The 22855-nt window shown below is 49.9% G+C and overlaps 1 pseudogene; it reads left to right on the top strand.

Annotated features, from left to right (window-relative positions):
• Positions 1-1510: 1510 nt before the first annotated feature.
• Positions 1511-21060, top strand: LOC147973322 (uncharacterized; annotated as a pseudogene).
• Positions 21061-22855: the final 1795 nt, after the last annotated feature.

The following is a 22855-nucleotide window of genomic DNA, read 5'->3' as shown; positions in this document are numbered from 1 at the left end:
AGTACTTAACCCGGCGCCCAAGACGCTGGCGGGGGATTCCGACCGACGCCAACACCCGAACGACCAGAAGCGCAAAGGCCCTGCGCCGCCTCCCGCTAGCCGGCAGGTGGCCACGGTCGAAGACACGCCGCCTGAAGGGCGGCCCGCACCCAAGAAGCCCAAGGGCGGCCAGCCGGCTTGGTAGCCGGCTTTCTCCTACGAGCAAACTCTTGACGCCCCGTGCAAGTTCCATAGCGGCGCGAAGCCGTCCAACCACACAACCCGAAAGTGCAACTGGCTCGCCCGAATCTCCAAGGGCGAAGGGCTCACGCCGCCTCCACCTGCCGGCCCGCCGCCTCCGGCTCCGCCGCCCCAGGCCGCTCAGCCCACAGTCGGCGCTGTGCAGGACGAGTTCCCCGACGAGCAAGCATCCTACGTCATCTTTACAAGCCAGCTCAAAGACCGGCGCAGTAGACGCCGAGAGCACCAGGAAGTCAGTGTGGTCGCTGCTAACCCAGCCGGACACATGCATTGGTCAGAGAAGCCCATCAGCTGGAGCCGGGCCGACCACCCAGAGGTGATGCCGTTTCCCGGCTCCTATGCTTTGGTCCTGGAAGCCACCCTCGCGACGGACAGACGCGCCGCCCGCTTCTCCCGCGTGCTGATAGATGGCGGAAGCAACATCAACATCCTGTACTGCGACACCCTGGAGAAGTTAAGTGTCAAGACGAAGCAGCTTGTGCCGACTCGGACAGTGTTTCACGGCATCGTGCCCGGCCTGTCCTGCGCCCCCATTGGCAAGATCAAGATTGACGTACTCTTTGGGGACAAGGAGCATTTCCGCCGGGAAGCGATCTGGTTTGAAGTGGTGGACCTGGAGAGCCCTTACCACGCATTGCTTGGCCGAACCGCCTTGGCCAAGTTCATGGCGGTCCCCCACTACGCATACCTCAAGATGAAGATACCAACTTCCAAGGGCATCATCACCATAGCCGGCGATTACAAGAAGTCTGCCGAGTGCGCTGCGGCCAGCAGCCGGCTGGCCGAGTCCCTTGTGATTGCCGAAGAGAAGAAGACGCTGGACCGGGTCGTGGCCCTGGCCAGCAAGTAGCTGAGCTAGCCCACCGACTCCAAGGAGTATGATGCCCAAGGATCTTTCCAGCCAGCCAAGGAAACCAAGAAGATACCTCTTGACCCTGAGCACCCCGAGAGGTTTGCCGTCATCGGGGCAAGCCTGAACAGCAAATAGGAAGGCGAGCTCGCCGATTTCCTCCGTGAGAATCGGGACATCTTTGCATGGTCCCCCAAGGACATGCCGGGTGTTCCGAAGGATTTCGCCGAGCACAAGCTACATGTGCGAGAAGACGCAAAGCCAGTCAAGCAGCCTCTCCACCGACTGTCAGAGGAGAAGAGAAGGATTGTAGGGGAGGAGATAGCCCGGCTTCTGGCAGCCGGCTTCATCATGGAAGTTTTCTTTCCAGAGTGGCTTGCCAACCCGGTCCTCGTGCTGAAGAAGAATAACAAGTGGCGCATGTGTATAGACTACACAAGCCTCAACAAGGCCTGCCCTAAAGATCCCTTCGCCCTGCCAAGAATTGACCAAGTGATAGACTCCACAGCCGGATGCGAGCTGTTGAGTTTCTTGGATGCTTACTCAGGATACCACCAGATAAAGCTAAACCCGGATGACCGCCTGAAGACCGCCTTCATCACGCCGTTTGGAGCCTTCTGCTACTTGACTATGACATTCGGCTTGAGAAATGCCGGTGCCACTTTTCAACGTTGCATGCAGAAGTGCCTCCTCAAGCAACTCGGCAAAAACGCTCACGTCTATGTGGACGACGTCGTGGTGAAGACGGAGAAGCGCGGCACCTTGCTGGAAGATCTGAAAGAAACATTCGAGAACCTGCGTCGGTTCCGAATCAAGCTCAACCCCGACAAATGCGTGTTCGGAGTGCCAGCCAGCCAGCTCCTAGGCTTCCTGGTCTCCGAACGCGGCATCGAGTGCAACCCAGTGAAGATCAAGGCCATCGAGAGAATGGCGATCCCTACCAAGCTTCGAGAAATCCAGAAGTTCACCGGGTGCTTGGCCTCCTTGAACCGCTTCATCAGCCGGCTCGGAGAGAAAGCTCTCCCTCTCTACTGCCTCATGAAGAAGAGCACTCACTTCGAGTGGAACGACCAGGCCGATCAAGCTTTTCACGAGCTGAAGAAGATGCTGGCCACGCCGCCTGTCCTGGCGGCGCCGACTGAGAAAGAGCCCATGCTCCTTTACGTTGCCGCAACCAGCCGGGTGGTCAGCACCGTCATCGTAGTCCAACGCCCAGAAGAAGGCCGAGCCCAGCCGGTCCAGAGGCCAGTGTATTATTTGAGCGAGGTGCTGTCCGCCTCAAAACAGAACTACCCGCACTACCAGAAGATGTGCTACGGCATGTACTTCACCGCCAAGAAGCTGAAGCCCTACTTTCAAGAGCATCCCATCACGGTCGTATGCACTGCCCCGCTGGCCGAGATCATAGGCAGCCGGGATGCATCCGGCCGGGTGGCGAAATGGGCCATCGAGTTGGCCCCTTATACGATCTTCTACCAGCCCCGCACCGCCATCAAGTCCCAAGCACTGGCAGACTTCCTCGTCGACTGGGCCGAGACCCAGTACCTGCCGCCGGCTCCCGACTCCATCCATTGGCGCATGCACTTTGACGGGTCCAAGATGCGCACCGGCTTGGGAGCCGGCGTCATCCTTACCTCTCCCAAGGGCGACAAGCTCAGATACACGCTGCAGATCCACTTCGCCGCCTCCAACAATGTAGCCGAATACGAGGCGCTCATACATGGGCTCTGGCTTGCCAAGGAACTCGGCATCCGCCGGATCCTATGTTATGGCGACTCGGATTTGGTGGTTCAGCAATCATCTGGCGACTGGGACGCCAAGGACGCAAACATGGCAAGCTACCGCTTCCTGGTGCAGCAAATCAGTGGGTACTTTGAAGGATGCGAGTTCCTCCACGTACCGCGAGCCGACAACGAGCCAGCCGACGCCCTGGCCCGAATAGGCTCCACTCGGCAAGCAATACCAACCGGTGTCGCTCTACAACGCCTCCTCAAGCCGTCCATCAAGCCGTCTCCAGAATCCGACTCCATCTTCGTACCGCCCAACCCCGACGGGGCCGGGTCCGGCTCGAAGAACCAAGCAGGCGACCCCGGGACTTCAGTAGTCGGCCCGGGGACTTCGGCAGCCGGCTCGGGGACTGCCGCACCCGGCTCGGGGGCTGCGGTAGCCGGCCCAGGGACTGCACCAACACAACAACTGGCGGCCGACTCCAGCATTTCATTACCCAGCCCGCCCAACCTGGTGGCAGTAGCCACATTGGCGGTAGGGGAAGTCGTAGCTCCATCATGGGCTCAATCCATCCTCAACTTCCTAGTAAACCAAGACCTGCCGGCTGACGAAACAGAGGCGAGACAAGTCCAACGTCGAGCCGAAGCATACACGATCGTCAACAGAGAACTCGTCAAGCGCAGTGTCACTGGAGTCCTCCAGCGGTGCGTCGAGCAAGAGAAAGGCATCGCAATCCTCAGAGACATTCACCAAGGAGAATGCGGCCACCACGCGGCTTCAAGATCACTTGTCGCCAAAGCTTTCCGCCACGGCTTTTTTTGGCCGACTGCTTTGGATGACGCCAAAGAATTAGTTAAGTATTGCAAAGGCTGCCAACTTTTCAGCTCCAAGCAACACATGCCGGCTTCGGCACTCAGAACCATTCCCCTCACCTGGCCCTTCGCCGTTTGGGGACTGGACATGGTGGGCCCATTCAAGACGGCGCGCGGCAGCATGACACATTTGCTCGTCGCCGTGGACAAATTCACCAAGTGGATCGAGGCAAAGCCGATCAAGAAGCTGAATGGGCCGACTGCCGTGACATTCATCGCAGACATAACAACTCGGTACGGCGTACCGCACAACATCATCACTGACAATGGCACGAATTTCGCTAAAGGAGCTTTGGCACGTTTCTGCGCTGCACAAGGTATCCGGCTGGACTTAGCGTCCGTCGCCCACCCGCAGTCAAACGGCCAGGTCGAGCGAGCTAACGGCCTCATCCTCTCCGACATCAAACCCCGCCTGGTCGTACCACTGGAGCGTTCAGCCGGCTGTTGGCTCGATGAGCTGCCGACTGTCCTCTGGAGTCTGCGCACTACCCCAAACAAATCAACTGGCTTCAATCCTTTCTTACTCGTGTATGGTGCCGAGGCAATCATCCCAACCGACATTGAGTTCGACTCGCCTCGGGTAACCATGTACATGGAGGCGGAGGCCAAGGAAGCACGAGAAGACGGCGTCGACCTGCTGGAAGAAGGCCGGCTGTTAGCCCTCAGCCGGTCTGCCATCTACCAGCAGGGATTGCGCCGCTACCACAGTCGGAAGTTCAGGCCAAGATCCTTCCAAGAGGGCGACCTTGTGCTCCGGCTGATCCAGCGAATAGCCGGCCAGCACAAGCTCTCGGCCCCCTGGGAAGGCCCCTTCGTCATCAGCAGAGCTCTAGGCAACGACTCCTACTACTTAATCGACGCACAGAAACCCAAGGCACACAAGAGAGACGACTCCGGCAAGGAGTCGGAACGACCATGGAACGCCAACCTCCTTCGAAGATTTTACAGTTGAAATGCAGTATGTATCACGCTAACTTTTGTACTAAGTACGAGACAATAGGCCCCCCAAGGAGGACTCAAGGACTGCCATCTTTTATCTATAAATGAAAGTATCATGTTTATGACCTTGTCATTTCATTTACTCATTCCGTCCGGCACCGGGTTCGACTAGTCGGCCCGGGGACTGGCCGACTGGAGTTATATTAGAAGTCCTACCCGCGGTCAGACAAGTAGTGTGCCGACACCCAGGCTTAGCTCTTGCCAAAGTCGCAGTTCGAAGAACCGGCTGTTCGGCCGGCAAGAGTCAAAAGCAGGAAAGGATGCGCACACGAAAAGTGGCTAGGGACCAACAGGACTAAGTATAACAAAAGCCGGTTTGCCGCCTACCGCCGACTGGCTACCAGAGTGGTACGACAGATGGACTTTTAGAGTATCTTGATTACGAATCATTTGACACGTGCGAACCATGCCTCATGGGTAAGATGACCAAGACTCCATTCTCAGGAACAATGGAGCGAGCAACCAACTTATTGGAAATCATACATACTGATGTGTGCGGTCCAATGAGTGTTGAGGCTCGCGGTGGCTATCGTTATGTTCTCACCCTCACTGATGACTTGAGTAGATATGGGTATGTCTATTTAATGAAACACAAGTCTGAGACCTTTGAAAAGTTCAAGGAATTTCAGAGTGAGGTAGAGAATCAACGTGACAGGAAAATCAAGTTCTTGCGATCAGATCGTAGAGGAGAATACTTGAGTCACGAGTTTGGCACACACTTAAGAAAATGTGGAATAGTTTCACAACTGACGCCGCCTGGAACACCTCAGCGTAATGGTGTGTTCGAACGTCGCAATCGCACTCTATTAGATATGGTGCGATCTATGATGTCTCTTACCGATTTACCGCTATCATTTTGGGGCTATGCTTTAGAGACTGCCGCATTCACTTTAAATAGCGCTCCGTCGAAATCCGTTGAGACGACACCGTATGAATTATGGTTTCGAAAGAAACCTAAGTTGTCGTTTCCAAAAGTTTGGGGATGTGATGCTTATGTCAAGAAACTTCAACCTGAAAAGCTTGAACCCAAGTCGGAAAAATGCGTCTTCATAGGATACCCTAAAGAAACTATTGGGTATACCTTCTACCTTAGATTCGAAGGCAAGATCTTTGTTGCCAAGAATGGATCCTTTCTAGAGAAGGAGTTTCTCTCGAAAGAAGTAAGTGGGAGGAAAGTAGAACTTGATGAAGTATTACCTCTTGAACCGGAAAATGGCGCAACTCAAGAAAATGTTCCTGAGGTGCCTGCACCGACTAGAGAGGAAGTTAATGATGATGATCATGAAACTTCAGATCAAGCTGCTACTGAACTTCGTAGGTCCACAAGGACACGTTCCGCACCAGAGTGGTACGGCAACCCTGTCTTAGAAATCATGTTGTTAGACAACGGTGAACCTTCGAACTATGAAGAAGCGATGGCGGGCCCGGATTTCGAGAAATGGCTGGAAGCCATGAAATCCGAGATAGGATCCATGTATGAAAACGAAGTATGGACTTTGACTGACTTGCCCGTTGAGCGGCGAGCTATAGAAAATAAATGGATCTTTAAGAAGAAGACAGACGCGGATGGTAATGTGACCATCTATAAAGCTCGGTTTGTCGCTAAGGGTTATCGGCAAGTTCAAGGGGTTGACTACGATGAGACTTTCTCACCGGTAGCGAAGCTGAAGTCCGTCCGAATCATGTTAGCAATTGCCGCATTCTATGATTATGAGATATGGCAAATGGACGTCAAAACGGCATTCCTTAATGGTTTCCTTAAGGAATAATTGTATATGATGTAGCCGGAAGGTTTTGTCGATCCTAAGAATGCTGACAAGGTGTGCAAGCTCCAACGCTCGATTTATGGGCTGGTGCAAGCATCTCGGAGTTGGAACATTCGCTTTGATGAGATGATCAAAGCATTTGGGTTTATGCAGACTTATGGAGAAGCCTGCGTTTACAAGAAAGTGAGTGGGAGCTCTGTAGCATTTCTCATATTATATGTAGATGACATACTTTTGATGGGAAATGATATAGAGCTTTTGGACAGCATTAAGGCCTACTTGAATAAGAGTTTTTCAATGAAGGACCTTGGAGAAGCTGCTTGTATATTAGGCATCAAGATCTATAGAGATAGATCAAGACGCCTCATAGGTCTTTCACAAAGCACATACCTTGATAAGATATTGAAGAAGTTCAATATGGATCAGTCTAAGAAGGGGTTCTTGCCTGTGTTGCAAGGCGTGAAATTGAGCTCAGCTCAATGTCCGACCACGGCAGAAGATATAGAAGAGATGAGTGTCATCCCCTATGCCTCAGCCATAGGTTCTATTATGTATGCCATGCTGTGTACCAGACCTGATGTAAACCTTGCCGTAAGTTTGGTAGGTAGGTACCAAAGTATCGGCAAGGAACACTGGACAGCGGTCAAGAATATCCTAAAGTACCTAAAAAGGACTAAGGAAATGTTTCTCGTTTATGGAGGTGACGAAGAGCTCGTCGTAAAGGGTTACGTCGACGCTAGCTTCGACACAGATCTGGATGACTCTAAGTCACAAACCGGATACGTGTATATTTTGAATGGTGGGGCAATAAGCTGGTGCAGTTGCAAGCAGAACGTCGTGGCGGGATCTACATGTGAAGCGGAGTACATGGCAGCCTCGGAGGCAGCGCATGAAGCAATTTGGGTGAAGGAGTTCATCACCGACCTAGGAGTCATACCCAATGCGTCGGGGCCGATCAAACTCTTCTGTGACAACACTGGAGCTATTGCACTTGCCAAGGAGCCCAGGTTTCACAAGAAGACCAGGCACATCAAGCGTCGCTTCAACTCCATTCGTGAAAATGTTCAAGATGGAGACATAGATATTTGTAAAGTACATACGGACCTGAATGTAGCAGATCCGTTGACTAAACCTCTCCCTAGAGCAAAACATGATCAACACCAGAATTCCATGGGTGTTCGATTCATCACAATGTAACTAGATTATTGACTCTAGTGCAAGTGGGAGACTGTTGGAAATATGCCCTAGAGGAAATAATAAAAGGATTATTATTATATTTCCTTGTTCATGATAATTGTCTTTTATTCATGCTATAATTGTGTTATCCGGAAATCGTAATACATGTGTGAATACATAGACACCAACATGTCCCTAGTAAGCCTCTAGTTGACTAGCTCGTTGATCAAAAGATAGTCATGGTTTCCTGACTATGGACATTGGATGTCATTGATAACGAGATCACATTATTAGGAGAATGATGTGATGGACAAGACCCAATCCTAAACATAGCACAAGATCGTATAGTTCGTTTGCTAGAGTTTTTCCAATGTCAAGTATCTTTTCCTTAGACCATGAAATTGTGTAACTCCCGGATGCCGTAGGAGTGCTTTGGGTGTACCAAACGTCACAACATAACTGGGTGACTATAAAGGTATACTACGGGTATCTTCGAAAGTGTCTGTTGGGTTGACACGGATCAAGACTGGGATTTGTCACTCCATATAACGGAGAGGTATCTCTGGGCCCACTCGGTAATGCATCATCATAATGAGCTCAAAGTGACCAAGTGTCTCGTCACGGGATCATGCATTACGGTACGAGTAAAGTGACTTGCCGGTAACGAGATTGAACGAGGTATTGGGATACCGACGATCGAATCTCGGGCAAGTAACATACCGATTGACAAAGGGAATTGTATACGGGGTTGCTTGAATCCTTGACATCGTGGTTCATCTGATGAGATCATCGAGGAGCATGTGGGAGCCAACATGGGTATCCAGATCCCGCTGTTAGTTATTGACCGGAGAGCCATCTCGGTCATGTCTACATGTCTCCCGAACCCGTAGGGTCTACACACTTAAGGTTCAGTGACGCTAGGGTTGTAGAGATATGAATATGCAGTAACCCGAAAGTTGTTCGGAGTCCCGGATGAGATCCCGGACGTCATGAGGAGTTCCGGAATGGTCTGGAGGTGAAGAATTATATATAGGAAGTGCAGTTTCGGCCATCGAGAGAGTTTCGGGGGTCACCGGTATTATACCGGGACCACCGGAAGGGTCCCGGGGGTCCACCGGGTGGAGCCACCCATCCCGGAGGGCCCCATGGGCTAAAGTGGGGAGGGGAACCAGCCCATAGTGGGCTGGTGCGCCCCCCTTGGCCCACCCCATGCGCCTAGGGTTGGGAACCCTAGGGTGGGGGGGGCCCACTTGGCTTGGGGGGCACTCCACCCTTTGGCCGCCGCCCCCCTAGGAGATCCCATCTCCTAGGGCCGGCGCCCCCCCTAGGGGAGCCTATATAAAGGGGGGGGGAGGGGCAGTCGCACCCTTGAGTCTTGGCGCCTCCCTCTCCCTTGCTACACCTCTCCCTCTCGTAGTAGAACGGCGAAGCCCTGCTGCGGTGACCCCTGCATCCACCACCACGCCGTCGTGCTACTGGATCTTCATCAACCTCTCCTCCCCCCTTGCTGGATCAAGAAGGAGGAGACGTCACGCTAACCGTACGTGTGTTGAACGCGGAGGTGCCGTCCGTTCGGCGCTAGGATCTCCGGTGATTTGGATCACGTCGAGTACGACTTCCTCATCCCCGTTCTTTGAACGCTTCCGCGCGCGATCTACAAAGGTATGTAGATGCAATCCGATCACTCGTTGCTAGATGAACTCATAGATGGATCTTGGTGAAACCGTAGGAAAATTTTTGTTTTCTGCAACGTTCCCCAACAGACAGCTGGGACCACGGCCGCAGCAAGGAAGTGCCTCCTTATTACGTGCAAAATAATTATTCTTCCACCTGACAGCAGGGACCCACCGGACGGGCCACCAGTATTTTGTGAAAAAAATCGTTTCCCCCTGACTGATGGGACCCACCGGACGGGCCACCGTATTTCGCGAAAAAATGTTCCCCCCGCTGTCAGCTCGGACCCACCAGAAGTGCCTCCTTATTACGCACAAAAAAAATGAATACTCCCCCGGCTAGCTGGGACCCACCTTGATGGGAGGCTGACTTGTGGGCCTACTAAGTTGATGGGGACGAAGGGCTTTGTCAACTTAGTCAATATGAATGATTCTAGCTCCATTGACCGTACGATGTCCATCCAACGACCGTAGTGCTTATTCAACCTCTGGTCTTCTTGCTCCAGCCGCCCAAAGGAGCGCCGGTCGTGCCGCATGCTCCTGCCTCCTGTGGTCGGCTGTGCTGCCGCGAAGGCCTCACCGCCCCCTACTATTCCAACCGCTGGCCCGGCCCTGCGGCGACGGCAGCCTCACACCGCAACCGAACTAGTGAACCTCGTACTCCTCTCCGCGCGCGCGGGCTTCCACTGCCGCGTCTTCCCCGGCTCCCCGTCGTCCCCTTCCTAGGCCTCGCCATCGTCCACCGCCCTGGTGCTCTCGGCGCGGCGTGGTCAACATGGTCAAGGAACGACTTCCATCGGACGTGCACTGTACGTGGAGAGGCTGACAGCTGGGTCCACGGCGGCAGCAAGGAAGTGCCTCCTTATTACGCGGAAAATAATGATTCCTCCACCTAACAGCAGGGACCCACCGGACGGGCCACCGTATTTCGCCAAAAAAACGTTTCCCCCCTGACTGTTGGGACCCACCAGCTACACCTTCGCACGCAAGGAAGTGCCTGACAGTCGGGACCCACCTGGTCGAAGCGTACGTAGCGTTGTCATTCTGGTCGCGAACGTGTACGTACATATATACTGGTGGATGTAGAGGCGCGCACGTGTCGTAGTAGAGGCGCCCACGTAGCATGTTCATGTACGTACAACGGCCAGGGTGCAAGAAAGAAAATACGGCCACGTATGTGTACATACAGGCGGGGTCTTGAACGCCTACTCACGCATACGTACGGCGAGGGCTCGTGTACATGGCTGGGTCGGAACGGAGAAACAACGTCGCCGTCATGTTCATGGGTCGGAACGGAATGCGTGGTCATGTTTATCGGGAGGGTTTGGACGGAAGAAGCGACGGAAACGAGGCCTGGCGTACCGCACAACGTAGGAAATAGACCTCCTACGGTCGAAACGGGGGTCCTGTTAATCGGGAGGGGTGTGGTGTACCGCAAAACGGAGGAAACGGACCTCCTACGATCGAAACAGGGGTCCTGTTGATCGGGAGGGGTGTGGCGTACCGCAAAACGGAGGAAACGGACCTCCTACGGTCGAAACGGGGGTCCTGTTGATCAGGAGGGGTGTGGCGTACCGCAAAACGGAGGAAACGGACTTGTGTTGGAGCGCTATGGTCGAAACGGGGGTCCTGTTCATCGGGAGGGGTGTGGCGTACCGCAAAACGAGACTCCACGGGATACTGCTTATCTCCACCGTCGACCCCCTCCAGCCTCCATGAGCTACTGTTCATCCACCGTCGACCTCCTCCAGCCTCCACGGGCTCCTGTTCATCCATCCTCCACCGTGCGCTACTCCACCGGCTACTGTTCAACCACCCCTCCACCGTCTACTATTCATCCAGCCCTCCACACCACGGGGTCCTGTTCAACCACCCCTTCACGGGCACCCCCTCCACCGTCTACAGTTCATCCTGCCCTCCACACCACGGGGTCCTGTTCATCCACCCTCCACAGGCACCCCTCCACCGTCTACTGTTCATCCAGCCCTCCACCACACCATGGGGTCCTGTTCATCCAGAGGCAACGCCACCGCTCACTGTTCATCCATCCCCCCCAACGCTCACTGTTCATCCCATCGATCGGCTTCAGTTAGCAGCAGTAGTCAAGGAATCGCTCGATCGGGTTCAGTTAACAGCCATCGATCGATCGCTCGGGTTCAGTAACGCGTAGCCTGCAATGCAATCGCTCGGGTTCAGTTAGAGCCCAACGCCTCGCTCGGGTTCAGTTAGAGCCAACGCCTCGCACACACACGCGTATGTGTACGAGAGAAACGTGCATCGCTCGGCCCCCTACCTCCCACCGTATCCGGGAACTCCCCGAAATTTTCCTCCCCCTCGCTTCTACCACGGTTTTTTCCGTCATGGACGGCCCAAAGAATGTCATGCAGCTGCGTCTCCGGCCCGCCCAGGACGAAAAGCCCATTTTCTGTCATGATTTTTGTCATATAAGTAGGAGCCCACCACATCTATGATGATACCGGGGTTTGTCACAATTATCGTCATAGAAGTGTCATATGTATGATAGAAAAAAATTTGTTCGGCCGAAAATGTCACTGATGTGTCTTTTTTTGTAGTGAAACAAAGCAAAAAAAGAAAACTAACAAAGAGGGAATCCCCTCCCACGGCCCACTGGCCCAGCTGGCCGGCCAGCCCACCTGGCCTCGCCAGCCCACCCCGCCGCCTTAACCCTCTCCCCCGAAACCCTAACCCACCGAACCCCCACTCTCCCCCCACGTCGTTCCCCTCCTCGCCCCCCGATCCAGATCGGATCGGGGCTCGCGCGCCCGCGCCAGGACGCCGCCGCCCGAGACGCCTCCTCGCTGGCCTGCCTGCTTCCTCTGCGACGCCGTCGTCCCCATCTCCCACCTCACGCCCCACTGCCCCGCTCCCTGCAACCCATCGTGAGCCCCCCTCTCCTCGTCCGGTCACCGTGCGCCCGCGCCGTCCCGTGACCGTGCACGCGCCGTGGCCGCGCCCTCTTCCCCTGGCTCCGGCCGCCACTGCCCGCGCCGAAGCGCGTGCACGCTCGCGCGCCGTGCCCCGCTGCCGCCTCGGGGTCGCGACCTCCTTCCCGGCGCCGCGCTTGGGCCGCGCCCCCCTGCTCCTCTGCCGCTCCTACCTCCTTCGCCGCGGCCCTGTCCGCCGCTCGCCTGGCCTGGCCACCGCGGGCACACGCACGCACACGCGCACCACCCCGCTCCCTCTCTCACGTGCGCGCACGCTGCCACAGCCGCGCCCACTCGCCTTGTCGCCACGCCCGCGCCCCTTGCTGCAGCTCGCCGGACCCGCCGCTGCTGCAGCCGCCGGGCGCGCCGCTAGCCTCCGCCCTGCTTCGTCTCTCCCTACGCTGGCACCCCGCGCCCCTCCTCCTCTCGCCGCGCTCACCGCCCCATCGGGCTCCAGCATGCGCGCCCACCGCTGAGCCCGCTCTGCCCATGCCGTTCTCTCGCCGCGCCTGCGCACCCGCGCCTCCGCTCGCTACCGTCCACTTGCGTTTGCAAGCTGCAGACGCCGCCGCTCCGGTGGCTCGCCGGAGCCCCTCCTTCCCTTGCCCTGGTCGCCGACGCCGGCGTGCGCCGTGCGCGCCCAGCACCCCTCGGGCTCGCGCCCGTTCGGGCGCCCCGCCCCATTGCTCGCCCGTAACCGCTAAGGCCAGGGGGCCACAGACAACTGGGCCCGCCCCCTATACCTATGACAAACGGGGCCCAACCCCTGAGAACAGTTTTATATAAAAAATAAATAAATAAAAGAATATAAATAATAATAAGTTAATTAATTATGTTTAAATTAACTAATTATGATTAATTAACCTAATGACTAATTAACCTAATTAACTAATGTTAATTAACAAAACAGTCAACACTACAAGAAATATGTCAACTAGTGACCTTCTGTCAGTGACCCTGGAAGAATTGGTCATAGATCTATGACCATTTCAGACCAATTGGTCAAAAGCTGTCCGGGGGGCTCCAAACCCTAAACTATAACGACCATTTTGGTCAGAAAGGTCGTAATTTCCTTACACGAAATGGTCATAAAGCAGATAGCACTGGTCTGCTGCCTTATTTCTAGCTGATCATGACCAATATAGATGGTCATAACCTTGTAGATTGAGGTGGGTTGCTATGACTAGGCGCCACCTCATCAGTTTTGCCTATGTGTCATGTCCATGTGGCAGTTTTTGCCCTAGGTTGTGAAGCAACCTATATTTCTGTCATTCCTCAAATTCCCAAAAAATCTCATAAATTCTTTGGGTCATATCTTCGTCAAATATGTAAAAACCCTTCCTTGCCTAGTTCAAAAATAATTCAACAATATTCATTTTCCTATTCTGTTCAAAACAACGGTTTGTGAAGGAAGTGTTATTTATATATTCTTGATTGCCCTCGGAATTTTTGGGCACTTTTTCCTATCTAAATCATTACCGCATGACAAAATTCAGCTCCATTTGCCTAGCAAATCTTCCTCGGCAAATTTCCAAAGTTTTTGTCCACCTAGAAGCATTGTGAAGGAAGTACCTTTTTTATATATCAAAATGACATGAAATTTATACACTTCCTTCATATGCCCAAATTATCACCCTGCTCCAAATTTCAGCTCAGTCAAATCATCTATGTGATCCCAGGTTCAATTTATATTTTATGGCCAAATTGGCACGTTGCAAAGCAAGTGTTATCTAGACCCCTCATATTACCCTCAAACTTTTTGGGCACTCTTTCATACCCAAATCATTGCCACATGTTAATATTCAGCTCAATGTTCCTAGTAAATCTTTCTCAGGAAATTTCCAAAGTTTCTACCTCGGGAGAAGCTTTGTGAAGTAAGTACTAGCTAGGCTTACCCAAATGATCTGAAAATTTACCAGCACATGACCATACCTATTTAAATTACCTACACCAATTTTGAGATCATTTCATTTATCCAATCTCTCTCACTAGTTTTCCCAAGTTTCTCTCCATAGAAAAGCATTGTGAAGGAAGTACTACTTTGGCATGTCCAAATGGTATCAGTTTTCTACAATGCTTTCCTATGCCCAAATAACCATCCTCCACCAAAGTTCAGCTCAATCCATTCATTATTTTGAGCCCAGCTTCAACATTCATATTTTTGTCCAGCGTGGTACTTTGCAAATCAAGTACCACCTAGGGTCCTCCTGTTGAGATAAAAATTTGTGAAGACATTCTCCTTAGTATATGATCACCCTCAGCCAAAACTCACGCCCATTGTCCATGTGCATTTCCCGTACCGCTAATTAAACACTTGGCTGCTAATTCATCTTTGAGCATAGGTCAGTCTCCTCGTGAGATTCTTCTGTTGTAATTTTCTTCCTAGCACCTACCTGGGGAGTGCCCAACCCACTAGACATGCCTAGGCCTCCCAGAACGCATTTCAACGCCAAGGTCACGCGGTGACCACGCGGCGGGCATGCGAGTTTACGCGCTTTGGAGTTGGGGCCCTGGGCCACATCCAAACCTCGATGTATCGCCACCAAACCATGTATTTATGATTAAATAGATACTTATGTAACTAGAAATGATTTTTGGAAAAAATAAAGAGCAAACAATAAGGTAGATGCAGTTCAAAATTGACCCGCTTCCTACTGAATCGGCAGAAATTTGTCTTTTTCACAAGTGGTGGATCAAAACTTTTGACACCAAACCATTTTGTCAATTATGCATTAAATATGGCCTAATATTTTATAAAAATGATTTGGTCCAATTTTGCAACAAATATATGGTAGGTCCTTCACAGAAAGAACTCAATTCGGGCACTCGGAAAATGGAAAATGAATTTTCTGTGCAAAGAAAATAAAAAGTCCCTTAGGAAAAATTGTTTGGAATTCCAATATGAACCCTTATGCACAATATGAGATCATTTCAACAAACTATGCCATGAATGTGGCCATAAGATTGATCATTTGGCTTGAAAGCAATGAATCTTCACGCATGATAGCTCATTTCTGAGAACACTTTTTTAAAATAATTGCTGTATTAAAAGTTTATTATTTTTCCTGGTAACTTTGCCACATATAATGACACAATGCGAAGGTTTTCCATTTTTTGATTTTTTTGGAATTTTTTATGTCCGTTTCAAAATGCAGTCAAAACAGCGGGAATGACCATTCCTAGCTAGTGGTTGAATCTTGGATTTTTTTGATGTTTCTCTGATTAAATAGATACTTATGTAACTAGAAATGATTTTTGGAAAAAAATAAAGAGCAAACAATAAGGTAGATGCAGTTCAAAATTGAGCCGCTTCCTGTTGAATCGACAGAAATTTGTCTTTTTCACAAGTGGTGGATCAAAACTTTTGACACCAAACCATTTTGTCAATTATGCATTAAATATGGCCTAATATTTTATAAAAATGATTTGGTCTAATTTTGCAACAAATATATGGTAGGTCCTTCACAAAAAAACCTCATTTCGGGCACTCGAAAAATGAAAAATGAATTTTCCGTGCAAAGAAAATGAAAACTCCCTTTGGCAACATTGTTTGGAATTACAATATGCACCCTTGCGCACAATATGATATCATTTGAACAAACTATGCCATGAATGTGGCCATAAGATTGATCATTTGGCTTGAAAGCCATGAATCTTCACACATGATCGCTCATTTCTGAGAACATTTTTTAAAAATTATTACCATATTACAAGTTTATTATTTTTTCTGGAAACTTTGTCACATATAATGACACAATGCGGAGGTTTTCCAATTTTTTGATTTTTTTGAATTTTTAATGCCCGTTTCAAAATGTGGTCAAAACGCCGCGATGACCGTTCCTAGCTAGCGGTTGAATCTTATATTTTTTTGGCGTTTCTTTGATTAAATAGATACTTATGTACCTAGAAATGATTTTTGGAAAAAATAAAGAGCAAACTACGAGGTAGCTACAGTTCAAATTTGACCCGCTTCCAACTGAATCGACGGGAATTTGTCTTTTTCACGAGAGGTGGATCAAAACTTTTGACACCCAACCATTTTGTCAATTGTGCATTATATATGGCCTAGTATTTTATAAAATTTATTTGGTCCAATTTTATGACAAATATATGGTAGATCCTTCACAAAAAACTCATTTTAGGCATTTAAAAAATAAAAATAATGTTTTTTCGTGCAAATGAAATAAAAACTCCCTCTGTCAATGTTGTTTGCCAATCTAAGATATAAACTTGTGCAAAATATGACATCATTTGAACACATATTTGCTAGGTCTTTCACGAAAATACTCATTTTGAACATTGAAAAATGGAATGAAAATTTTGTGTGTAATCAATCATGACCAATTTAAAAGGTCAAAAGGTCTTCAAATTGTTTGATGCATTCTGATTAGTTCATAGGCATATCACGCGGATCATGCATCCACCGCCGTCGGATGCTTGTGAATCGAACGGCAGCCCTCTTCCCCTCCTCTGTCACCCATCGGATGCTTGTGAATCGAACGGCAGCCCTCTTCCCCTCCTCTCTCACCCAAACCCTAACTCATATCCCCTCCTCTCCCCCGATCCACTTTCCCCCTCTCTTCCCACAACCGCCGCCCCCAACCCTCTCGCTCCCCCTCCGTCTCAATCTCTCGATCCCCAACCACCCAGCCACCGCCGCCGTCCTCCGTCCTCTCCCCCAACCCTAGCCGCCGGCGATCCCTCCCCTCCCCTTCTCTCCCACGACCGCGGTCGAATCCTCGCTCATGACATAGACCTAGCCGCATGGCACGTCCATGGCCATGGCGGCAGCCAGATCCACCCCTCCCTCATCCACTCGCCGCCGCCACCTCCTCCCCGTCCTGCAGCGGCGCGTCCCGCCACCACCTCCTTCCTCGACCGGTTCTCCTCCCGTCCGCGTTCCCTTCCCCACCCCATCTCGCTTGCTCCTTCTCCCACCCCGATTCACCCAACCAAACCAGAGCAGACCGCAACACTCCACTACTCCTTCTCCCATCCCGATTCCTCCCCAATTCCAGCCGCCGCCGCGCCGCCTGCCAAACTCCTCTCCCCCAGCCCCACTGCCGCCGGCCGGCGACCCCGTCTCCCCAAGCCCCTCTGGCGACCCTTCCCCGTGGGCGCCCCAAACCCTAGCCTCTCGCAGATGGGGTGACAGAGATGGCCAGTGATCCTTCCTCCACGTGTGTTCCAGCGAAGACTGTGCCAAATCCCTTCCCTCGTAGTACATGGGGGATCTCGCCGCCGCCGCCGCGGTGGCCCTTGACGACGGCGAGGTAGGAGGTGGCCAGGTACGCCCTCCTCCTTTCCCTGTTCTGAATGTCCTCCATAACCCGCTACATCTCCTCCCATCTCATGTGCCACTGCTTGCTTTGCTTTCTTCCTTCCATGGGCAGATATAGATCTCATCTCTTCTTGTTCTGCACGGGCCAGACCACGACCACGGCAAGCGGAAGGATGCACGACGGGCTGGACGACAAGGTGGAGATCCTGGACACACGGAGGGGCTACCAAACCGGTGCTGCGGCAAGAACGACTCTGCAGCCCATACAGGAGGTGGACTGCATACTGGAACTGCCTCACATTGGATGACAAATTTGGTAACCTACAGCTTAAGGGCTTGGCTTGCGTAATGCGCTGGCTCTTGGTCATCCTTGCATCTACTACATGTTTGCTGGAATGTACCTTAGACAGCACGCTTACTGTTGTCTTTTCATTGTTTAAGGTCCTCGTGCCATCCATGGAGGAGTTTCAGGAAGCCTACTCGACCTCTCTCCTTGCCGCGACCCAACCATAAAGTACCTTTCTTAACGTGATATGCCCGCACAGATTTTTAGTCTGTTTACACCTGAACATAACACTCTGTTTACTAAACCAAACACATAGTTTACTTGCAGCACCATACGGTGTGATGATGAATGATGCCAGATTTTCAGTCTGCTTGCACTGGAACATAACACAGTGTGTTTTATAGCACCACTTTGTATCACGGGACAATGCATGGTTTTCGTATTAAAAGTTTGAATGTCATATTACTCGAATGCAGAAATTGACCCAAGGTATCAGTTGAAGTCACGTTATCATCATTAGTCTGTTGAACATAACTTACAGGGGTTTTGGTCCAGTTGGTGACTTGCTTAGTTTGCTGCAGAACCCGTAGAATATCTACTTTATGCTTTCGATGTATCATTCTTTGAAAACTCAGCTCCTACTATTCACCTTGTAGATTTTTTATTCTGCAACATATTTGGTTTTGTCATAAAATGATTGGATTATTCTGAAGAAGTATATTGTAACCTTCCAGTGTGAGAAAATGGTCTTGCGGTCTTAATTTAGTCTGATTAAAAAATCGGTCGTGCTCACAAGCAGTATATATGCACTTGCTCGGTTGATTGTTAGCAGTTTAGCAATACACAAGCTGACTGACATTGCACAATAAAATGTAATAGATCTGCAGCCCACTAGCACAAACTGACTGATAGCAATCCTCTCTCTCGTATAGAAGTACATGCTATCTGACGTGAGCAAAATCATTGCGTAAATACAGGTACAACATGTGACTAATTTACACAGTATACTAAAACTGGACCCCATGCATTCAGTTTCAGAACTTGAAACTAACTTGACTAGTAGCTTCTCTGTCTTCCAGTTTACAACTTCCAGGATATCAATCATTCATTCTCAAGTTGCTACCTGGCAACTACAGGACGCCTTGTTCTGGAATTTTCATGTTCTTTTTTATGTGTATATGCCTTCCTCTTCGATTTCAAGCTTGTGATTGAGGTTAATTGATGGTGGTGCTTGCGCGATGCAGATGTTGGGGATGGAGGAGAAGGAGATGGAGTACCGGGTCGAGCTTTGAACCTTTATTGTGTTGAATTCTTACTAGACACAGAACAAAATTCGGCTCACATGTTTCTTTATGCTCTGAATGTTCAACAATTTTGAACCTTTAAGCTACTGTTTTGACATTAAGTGGATTACATGAATCAGTTTGATACTATTTTGGTGTTGCTTTAGCTTTAAACTAGTCTCCCTTTCTCATGGTCACTTGTATTTGCCGATTGTAAGGATTTTCTCCATGGAAAGAAAATATCAGTAGATTTCAAATTCTAAACTGATGCACTATGAACAAAAACTTATTCCCCGTTGTGGTGGGATTATTGCACTATTTGCTTGCTGTTGTACCATGGTATCTATAGGTTATTAGTATTGTTGATCCTGGCCATGAGCTTGAATGGTATAGTATTAGAAGAGCATCAGTTTAATTTGTAGCAGTGAGGTCACTGATTTTTGTTCTTTCATGCCATGGTACGATTATGATTGGAATGGTATCCACTTAACATGTTAGAATGTACTAATTGTTTGTGCTGATTCCTGGTCTATATCAGGGGTATAAGTTTATTACTTTCTATCTAGGTTTGTTAGCTATGGATGATTGCAGTGATGTTCTTCTAAATTTGAAAGATAAATGGCATGTTCCTTGCTCTCACCTATGAGTAGGTGTGATATTGTGTTAAGAGTCGTTTGTTTTGTAAGTTTTCATCACATGAGATGTTCCTTAGATGGAAATGAGTGTTATCAAGGAAATGGTTTTAGGTAAACCAGCACCTCTCATCAGTCTTTCTTACTCAGTGTTATCATCTGCTTGGTTTTAGGTGATGGACTCATTTCCCGCGGTGGTTTTGCTTGCGTTTTCCTGATGTTGTTTCATGTTGGGTTCTGATTCGCTTTGCTGCTATTATTTTTGTGGCGATGCAGACTTGTGGTGACGAAGAGCAAGGCCGAGAAGGACTCCAACAAGCCCAAGCGCCCTCTGAGCGCCGTCTTAGTCCTCATGTGAGCCCCGAATTTGATTTGTTGTTGTGGTTTGATTCATGTTGTTTCTGTGGCATGGTGACGTGTCCTGACTAGGCTCGTTTTGTTTCTGTTTTCGCAGGGGCAGCTTCAGGAAGGACTCCAACTTCAAGCATGTCCCCATGGTAAGCATCTCAGTTCCCTTTGCTCCCACTCCTGTCTCCTTGTTCTTATTCAAACTGGTGCTGTGATAGTTTTCCTTTCAAATCCTGTGTCCTGATTTGTGTTCAAATCGCAGGTTGGCAAGGGCGGTGGTGAGAAGTGGAAGTATCTTGAGTGATGTTGTAAGTTACCCGCTCCCCCATCCCCTCTGTGTTACTGCTCTATTCGGTGTAGCTGCACCGTGTCATTTGGGTATTGTTTGACCCAGCTGGTCAGTGATATTTAGAATTTAGTCGCTATGTAATTGTCGATCTACTTCCTATTCTCAATGGTTGTTCAAATTTATGGTTTGCTGTGTTCAAATATCTGTTGCCTTGTAGCCTTGTTAGAACCTGCATAGTCTGTGCTCATCGATTCAAACTGCTACTCAAATTTGTTTCCAAATCCGCTATGCCATTTCGCATGATTTGTTCAACTATTCTTCTTCTGTTAATACTTATCCTAGAATCTATCGCCTTGCACCACATTAACATCTCCTTTGTTTGAATGAATTGCAGGAGAAGGCTCCCTAATTGCCAAGGCCAAGTACACCAAGAAGATCAACACCTACAACAACCCACTGGTATAACATTCACGTCAAACACCCCCATCAAAATCGTAGCCATGTGATATTAACACAACATTGTGGTATTGATCCATGCTCTTTCGTGCCTATCCCTGTTTTCGTTTCAGGCAGGAGAGGCGTTTGACGACTCTGACAAGTCCCAGTCTGAGGTGAGCGACGCAAAGCAGCAGGAGGGGGAGGGGGTTTCTGAAATGTCACCGCTTTCGCTCATTGCTAGTGTCACCGACTGATGATGGATAGTTGCCGTTAGTTTAGCTCCTTAGTAGTATCTCCTAGTCTTTCAGGCGGCTGCTGCTGGTAGCTATAGTCTGTTCACCGATTGATGATGGATTGTTGAATGTACTTACTGTTGTACCCGTGGCTATTTAAGGAATACTTTTGTGTTGAAAGAAATAAAATGGTCTTGATACATGCTTCTTTGAAATCCTTGTATCTCACTGTCGCTGGAACAACGCTCGTCAAGTTTGTGAATGTTTGCTATGGAGGCCCAAAATTGAAATGGACTACAAAAAGTTTGAGGCCCAAAAAAAAATGAATCGTATAAGGCCGCGTCCTATAAAATAAAAAGGCTGAATTCTTGGGCTCGGCCCATGTAGTTGACACAAATTGCTTGAAAATATATATAATAAATGGGCTCGGCCCACAAAGACGGCTGAACTGGACCGAGCTGAATCTTGTTAGTGACCTTTCCAATTGGTCGTAATTTTGCCACGTCAGATTGCCACGTCGGATCCGACGTGGCCTGGGCAGACAGCCAGTGACCAAAACAAAAGGTCATGGGTTCAACGACCTTCTGTTTTGGTCGTAAACGTCTACGACCTTCTCAGAGAGAAGGTCGTTAATTTCAGTTTACGACCGCCAGCTTTTGACCTTATGTTTTTGGTCACAAAAAGGTCACAAATGAAAAATAATGACCTTTCAGTGACCAATAGTCAAGGTCACAAGTTGACATATTTCTTGTAGTGCAATGACATGTGGGACCCACACGTCAGGTTGACCAGGCCAACTGCTGACGTCATGATGACGTCAGCAAACACTATTCTGGATAATGTTGATTTAAATAATTAAATAAATCATAAAAATGATTTAAACCTTTTAAAATTAATATAAAATAAACCGTAGCTCGGATGAAAAAACTTTGTACATGAAAGTTGCTCAGAACGACGAGACAAACCCGGAAACGCAGCCCGTTCGTCCGCCACACATCCCTATCATAGAGAACACGCAACTTTCCCCCTCTGGTTCATTTGTTCGAAAACGCAAAACATCGGCGACATTTTCCCGGATGTTTCCCCCCTTCACCGGTACCACCTCATACCGCGTTAGGGCACCCCTAGCACCGATACTTGTCATGTCATGCATCGCTATGCATCTGTTTGCTTGATATTTATTGTTTCTTCCCCCTCTTCTCTCGCTAGACACCGAGACCGACGCCGCTGCTACCCAGTACGACTACGGTATTGATGACCCCTCTCTCTTGCCAGAGCAACCAGGCAAGCCCCCCCTTTGATCACCAGATATCGCCTACTCTTCTCTCTACTGCTTGCACTAGAGTAGTGTAGCATGTTACTTCTTTCCGTTAATCCTATTCTGATGCATAGCCTGTCATTGTTGCTACAACTATTGTTACCTTACCCGCAATCCTAAATGCTTAGTTTAGGATGCTAGATTATCATCAGTGGCCCTACATTCTTGTCAGTCTGCCATGCTATACTATCAGGTCGTGATCACGTCGGGTGGTGATCACGGGTATATACTATATACTTTATACATGATACATGTGGTGACTAAAGTCGGGTCGGCTCGTAGAGTACCCGCGAGTGATTCACGGATTGGGGGTTGAAAGGACCTTTGTCCCGACGGCCCTCTGTTTGGATCTTTGTGGCGGAGCGACAGGGCAGGTTGTGACCGCCTAGGAGAGAGGTGGGCCTGGCCCTGGTCGGCGTTCGTGGTTACTTCAAGATAACACGCTTAACGAGATCTTGGTATTTGATCTGAGTCTGGCTACTGGCCTATACGCACTAA

Source organism: Triticum urartu, chromosome 5A, assembly GCF_056163025.1.
Source record: "Triticum urartu cultivar PI428250 chromosome 5A, HENAU_Tu73, whole genome shotgun sequence".
Classification (NCBI taxonomy): domain Eukaryota; kingdom Viridiplantae; phylum Streptophyta; class Magnoliopsida; order Poales; family Poaceae; genus Triticum; species Triticum urartu.
This window is presented reverse-complemented; position numbering and strand designations above follow the sequence as displayed.